Source organism: Dipteris shenzhenensis, chromosome 21, assembly GCF_047967505.1.
Source record: "Dipteris shenzhenensis isolate YYH24624 ecotype China chromosome 21, Dip_SZ_1.0, whole genome shotgun sequence".
NCBI lineage: Eukaryota > Viridiplantae > Streptophyta > Polypodiopsida > Gleicheniales > Dipteridaceae > Dipteris > Dipteris shenzhenensis.
Window position 1 is genome coordinate 40011100 of NC_141616.1, and position 6956 is coordinate 40018055.

Consider the following 6956-nt stretch of genomic DNA (forward strand, 5'->3'; position numbering starts at 1 on the left):
TGAACACAAGATCCCTCAAGAACTCTCAATCACTCAATCTCTCACACTCTCTCGTATGGATCACAATGCCTCAACGGAAGGCAAGGGAGCTTTGATACCATGACAAAATATGAAGACAGGAGAGGAGAAGAGTGGAGATGAGGAAAGAGGGCATAGCTAGAGAGCACACCACAAATGACTAACTGTACACTGGATTTAGTTGAAAATGTAGAGTATATACAAACCCATTTAGGGTTAGGGTTAGGGTTAGGGCATCTAACCCTTTCCTTTATAGCACTCTATAAGTGCTAGTGCTATGCACATGTAATTACATGATGCTAAGCGTGGTCTCTCAACAAGCAGCACAAAAGTTCCAGTGTTAGGAACAAAAGCTTTAATTGGGGCAGTGGAGACATCAATTGGTATGGGAGCTAACCTTGAAGATCATACTATAGCCCACACTCTACTCCTTGACTCTAAGTCTCAGCCACCTCAAGGTCAATCACATTTTCAAGTAAACAATCTTGATAAGAGTACACAGACTTCTCCCAACTCCTATTTTGATATTGTGGACCATCCTTCATGAAAGGACACAATTTTGGGAGATTATAGCCTAGATAATCCAATCAAACCACCAAGCCCCTATCTATAAGACCTATAGGCCCTTTTGTGAGTCAATCCTTTGAGCTCTTTACATAAATTACCCCGAGATGAGTACTAGTTTTTCTTAACCTACAGGTCCATTTGGCTAGAAGATGCATTTTTGGATGAATATGATAATCCCACTAAGAAAGTGTTTGAGTACAAGTGACCAACTGGCGCTTTGCATCTAATGGTCAAAGAGAAGGCCACAAAGTAGAGAATAGCTTTTGCAGCCAAGCGAGGTAGAATATCCAATGAGCTAGTGAAACTAGGTTGGTTTATAGTCATGTCATCCAACTTATCTCTCTCTGCAACAATGCCTCCTTGAGAAGCTTCTGATAAACTCAATTTGCATTGAGGAACCAACTATTTATAACCACATTTTGTGGGTATATAAGCCCTCTATTGAAAAGTGGCTAGATCTCCCATACTATCTACATTGTTACCATCCACATTTTGAGAACACAGCATAGTATCAAACAAAAATTGAGGTAGGTGTGCAAAAATGAATCAGGATGTGGTGTAACTATCAAGAGTGAGCAGTAGGTATAAGTGGCATCTACCCCTAGCCTCCACAATTTACTCTACCTAGAGAACCTAGCCCTCCAGGACAAGTCCTACTCCTCTGTATTGCAACAACATTGCTTTGGTCCTCTACTCTAACTCTCATCAAACTACCTCCAGTGCCAATGCAGTAGCAAATTCTGCCACTCAAATGCAAGATACTCAGTTCTGATCTGCGCAAACAACGCTCTACCAATGGACCAACCATGTTTGAACAGAGGCTTGAGCACGTTTCTAGAGAGCCATGAAAACACAACACAATCAAAGTTGAGGCATGGGAAAAATAATTTGCATGCATCTCAAAATATGTGGGATTTATTCATGTGAAATGTATTGTGCCCATCCGGTATGTGCACTTTCGAATAACATACCTTAGAGCATGTTTTTTTACGGTCCTGCATAAGACTTGGTGAAAAAGAGAGTTTATGGCAACTTTGAACATCCAAAGCATATCCGATGGACACAATACTTTATACTCACCTCCACATAGGTGTTATTGATGCGTGTGCAAAGTATTGTGTCCATCAGGTATCTGTGGATTCAAATAACACACCTCAAAGCATGTTTTTTTATAGTTGTTCAAAACACTTGGTGAAAAACATGGTTTGTGGCGAGTTCGAGGACCACTTGAACAAGTTTATAAAGCATAACTTTGTCTACAGATGGCAGGCATAGCAATTCAAGGAGTGTCTTGTTCGCTTCCTCGAAGAAGTGGTGGTATCTGTCATGGATTTTGCAAAAAACTACACTTTCAAAGAACAAAATCAGATCCAACCCATGCATTGGCACTCCAACCAAGTTACAATCTTTGTCCAAATTATGTTTATGCATATCGTAGGCATCGTCCACAAATACTATCACTTTTATATATCTGATGATAGGATGCATGACACTCTTTTTGTCTAGCATGGCTTTATGCTCCATTATAAATGGCTGAAAGATCAAGGCATTTAGGTCAATGAACATTGGGTGTGGTCAGATGGAGCAGCCTCACAGTTCAAAGCAAAAGAGGCCTTTTTACTTCATTTCTTGATATGGCACAATGAAAGGCACAGAATTTTTTGGTTTAGGACATGGAAAGGGTGAACACGATGGTGCAGGGGATGTTCTTAAAAGGCATCTTGCTCATGAGCAGCTAAAGCCAAATGGTGCAAATCTCCAATGTGCAAAGGAAGTGGTGTTATTTCTAAGAGAGACATTGTCTGAAGGGGCTGATGCCACATACCCCTCAAAGGCTTGACCCATTACCAGAGTGTTTTGAGAAATCAAGGAAGGTGATGTGGACAGAAGCAGGAATTGGATTGTAAATCTGTGCCTAATTTGCATGAGTTGCATTGTGTATCGGGATGTTCTTTAACAAATGGAATAGCTTTGAGGTGCAGGAAATTTTTGTGTTTTTGTAGTGCTTGCATGTAGGGCAAATGGAGGAGGTGTTCCAATACATCACACCTGCCCTCTTGGGAGTATGTTACCCCACAACCCTCAGAGAATATCATTGAAGATGAGGATGAAACTATTGATCTAGCATTTGAAGGACACCATGATGCCTTGAGTGATGCACTTTGTATTGGTGATAATTCTGCTATTATAGCTCCTCCTCAAAATGATGAGCTTATGGATTTCTATATTCTAAAATGGACACAGGGGAAGGAAAAGATAGACATTCCACTTAAAGATGCATGGGGGAATGTTTGTGGTCGAGGCTCATTTGTGGCTAGGTACCACTTAAACACAAATCTACTTGCCAGGCCAAATCAAAAGTATGAATGTTACAATGTCATTATAGGTAGCTACAGCTATGTAGAGAATCCAACACCGTGAAGAGGTACCTACAAAAGGAATTTTAGCTGCCATTGTGTTGTAGCCATCTATCCACCATGTGGTGGACAGTAGGTAGCTACCTATTCCATGGAGTAGCTACCACTATGACATAGCTATCTATCCACCATGTAGTACCTACCATGGTGTTGTAGCCACCATGAGGTAGCTACCATGGTGACCACTACTCCTTAAGTTGTAGCTATCTATGCACCATGTGGAAGGTACCATAGGTCAAGTCATAGCTATGTGTCCACCATGAGGTAGCTACCATTGTGTTGTAGCCATCTATCCACTAGTGGTGGAGAGCAAGTAGCTACCTATTCCATGGAGTAGCTACCATTGTGTTGTAGCTACCTATTCCATGGAGTAGCTACGATTGTGTTGTAGCTATCTATCCACCATGTAGTACCTACCATGGTGTTGTAGCCACCATGAGGTAGCTACCATGGTGACCATTACTCCTTAATTTGTAGCTATCTATGCACCATGTGGAAGGTACCAGACGTCAAGTCATAGCTATGTATCTACCATGAGGTAGCTACCATTATGTTGTAGCCATCTATCCACCATGTGGTGGATAGTAGGTAGCTACCTATTCCATGGAGTAGCTACCACTATGACATGGCTATCTATCCACCATGTAGTACCTACCATGGTGTTGTAGCCACCATGAGGTAGCTACCATGGTGACCACTACTCCTTAAGTCGTACCTATCTATGCACCATGTGGAAGGTACCATACATCAAGTCATAGCTATATATCCACCATGAGGTAGCTACCACTATGTTGTAGCCATCTATCCACCATGTGGTGGATAGCAGGTAGCTATCTATTCCATGGAGTAGCTATCCATTGTCATAGCTATGTATCCACCATGTAGTACCTACCATGGTGTTGTAGCCACCATGAGGTAGCTACCATGGTGACCACTACTTGTTAAGTCATAGCTATCTATGCAACATGTGGAAGTTACCAGACACCAAGTCACAACTATGTATCAAGCATGAGGTAGCTACCACTGTGTTGTAGCCATTTGGTGTGTGTTAGCTATAGCATTTGTGGGAGGGCCTGGTAGGTAGCATTTGGTGGGCAAGTATCCAACCCCCAGATCTTTGCTACTACCATACACTATGTTGTAGGATGTCTATGCACCATGTACTAGCAATAGCTATGTTGTAGCTAGCTATTCATGTCTGGCAATTGCCAGCAGTAGATTGCCAAGTACCTGCCACCTAGTATGTGGAATTCAACATTTATGGTATGGCCTGGTAGGTATCATTTGGTTCGTAGCAGGTAGCAACCCTCGAGTGCTTGGCAACTACTATAAAAATGGAAAGGCCTATTAGGTAGCACATGTTATAGATAATTAGATAGCTACAACTTCACGGGCATGCACCTTGCACCTCATAGATAGATAGGTACCACATACATAATTAGAGCATGCAAGATACAAAACACAAATTCAAGTTAAATGATTTGTGAACATACCTTGATGAAAGCTTTCGTACGATGCATCACAACTCTCAAAGAGCACCAATGACCATATCTTTGGTGTAATTATCTGGCTGTATTGTTTGTCTATACACTTGTCCAAGCTGGCAGCAGCAGCAAGGTGTGCAAAATAGTATATGTGGTATGCATGCTTGCATGGAAGCAAGAACATGCCTAATTCTTCGACATCATACATCAGCAACCCACAAGCTATACAAATATAACATGAATCAGATGTGTAAGCATGAGAAGATGGCACCTTAGATGGTGGAGCACTCAACAAAATAGGACTTTTGTTCCCCGCATGTTTTTTACAAACTCCATTTGGGCTTCTACACACATTATTGTCATGTCTTTTACGTTGAACTCTACTTGAGCTCTGGCCATAGCATCAACAAATTTTGTGTCTACCAAAGAACCATCAAGTGTCTCAATGGTCAATGTCAACCTCCCAATTGTGTGCTTCAATTGGTTCATCTTGATTACATCAATTGTCATAGCACTCTCCTTTGCTTGCAAGGTAGCCTTAGCACTCTCTTCTACTTGCAAGGCAGCCTTAATAGTCTCTAGTTGTGCCATAAAAGTATTTACCAGTTCTTTCACATCCTCATCATGATGCATATTTGCCTTGTGTGCCTCAAGTTCCTTCCCCACCTCATTTTGTTCTAATAGTGCTGAGGAATGCATTTTGGAAACTTGGACTAGCACACTATCCAAGTCTGCAAGAGGTAGGGCAGCAAAAATTTTCTTCTTTGAACTTTGGAAATCTGACAAAGTGGGTGTATCCCTCACCTCAACTGGAATACCCTTCATCCGATGAGAGTTAGGTGCCTCCATAGGGTGGAAAACTGCCCACCTCTGTCGTTTCAGAGCATCAGCTTGTCAGGTTCCATATTTGCAAGTACGCTCTCAGAGAAAGATGCCCAATCAATTGGCCCCTTTAGATGTTCAAACAAAAACCCCCTTGCAAATGATTCTGTGACCTCCAAACCATAATTTCCAGGAAGTTCTTGGTATATAAATGCAAATAAAGTATAGAATTTTGCCCAAAACTCTGGCCTCACGGTCCTACACTTAACCTTGGCACCTCTCTTGGGCACAATGTCAAAACAAGCCAAATAATCTTGCACATTGAAATCATCCTTGCGCCAAGGAGTCATGCATCTTCGTCTCGCTATCATAGATGTTGTATACCTCATGCGCTTGGGTTTTAGTCATGCAGAATACTTTTTTCCTCTTGAATGCCACGTATAGAGGATGCCACCAATTCATCTGCTCAAACACACAGTGTGAGAAGAAGGTATGCTGTGAGAAGGTGCATGCATTTTCTCTAAAGAAAGAATCTATCATTAGGCATCCATTGCTGGCACTTAGCTACCGAGTGCTACCAGCACTACTGAAGTAGGAGCTCTGTAAGTGGTTAATAAATAATTGAGTAGTAGCTACCACGTCTGTTAAGTATGAGTGCTCTTGTTCTTGTAGCAAGTGGTAGCCACCACCAATTGGCATGATAGCTATCATTAGGCGCCCATTGCTGCCATTACCATGGGTTGGCCAATTGCTTGAGTGGAAGATACCATTTGCTACCACAAACAAAGAGCAAGTAATTATTTGAGTGCAACTACCACTTGTTTCCACTAAGTGGGAGCAACAGAAACACAACACTTGCTACCACTTGCTACCACTTGCTGCCACTAAGCTAGAGCAACAAAAACACAGCCTTGGTAGCACTTGCTACCAATTGCCACTAGTAGTTATCAGTTGCTACTACTAGCAACAATGCCAAGAGAGCTACTAGTCCATTGAATCCATATGTGGTAGCTACCGAATGAATTTGCGGTAGCTACCATGTAGTAGGCAATTATTTTAGTGGAAGCTACCACTTGTTGCCTCTAAGCGAGGCAATTATTTGAATGGAAGCTACCACTTGTTGCCACTAAGCGAGGTAATTTTTTCAGTGGAAGCCACCACTTGTTGCCATAAAGCGAGAACAGTCTTAACTCAGGAATACAATTTAGTTGGCAAATCAAAAACAAAGTCACCTTTGAAGTGTGGTGACCAAAGGGTTTATCTGTATATCTCCAAAGGTGACCAGATTAATCATCATTGGAGGGAACATGCTGCACTCAAGATTGAAAGCCTATTAAAAAATGTAAATTTGGAGATGTTTTCATCAGGTACATTGATTATTTGAGTGGAAGCTACCACTTGCTGCCACTAAGCAAGGCAATTATTTTAGTGGAAGCTATCACTTGCTGCCACTAAGCGAGGCAATTATTCAAGTAGAAGCTACTACTTGCTGCCACCATTGAGTGAGAGCAGCCATAAGTCAGAAAGACAATTTAGATGGTAATCAAGAACAAATTCAGCTTTGAAGTATGGTTACCAAAGGGTTTATCTGTACATCTCCAAAGGCAACTAGATTAAACATCATCGGATGGAACACGGTGCACTCAAG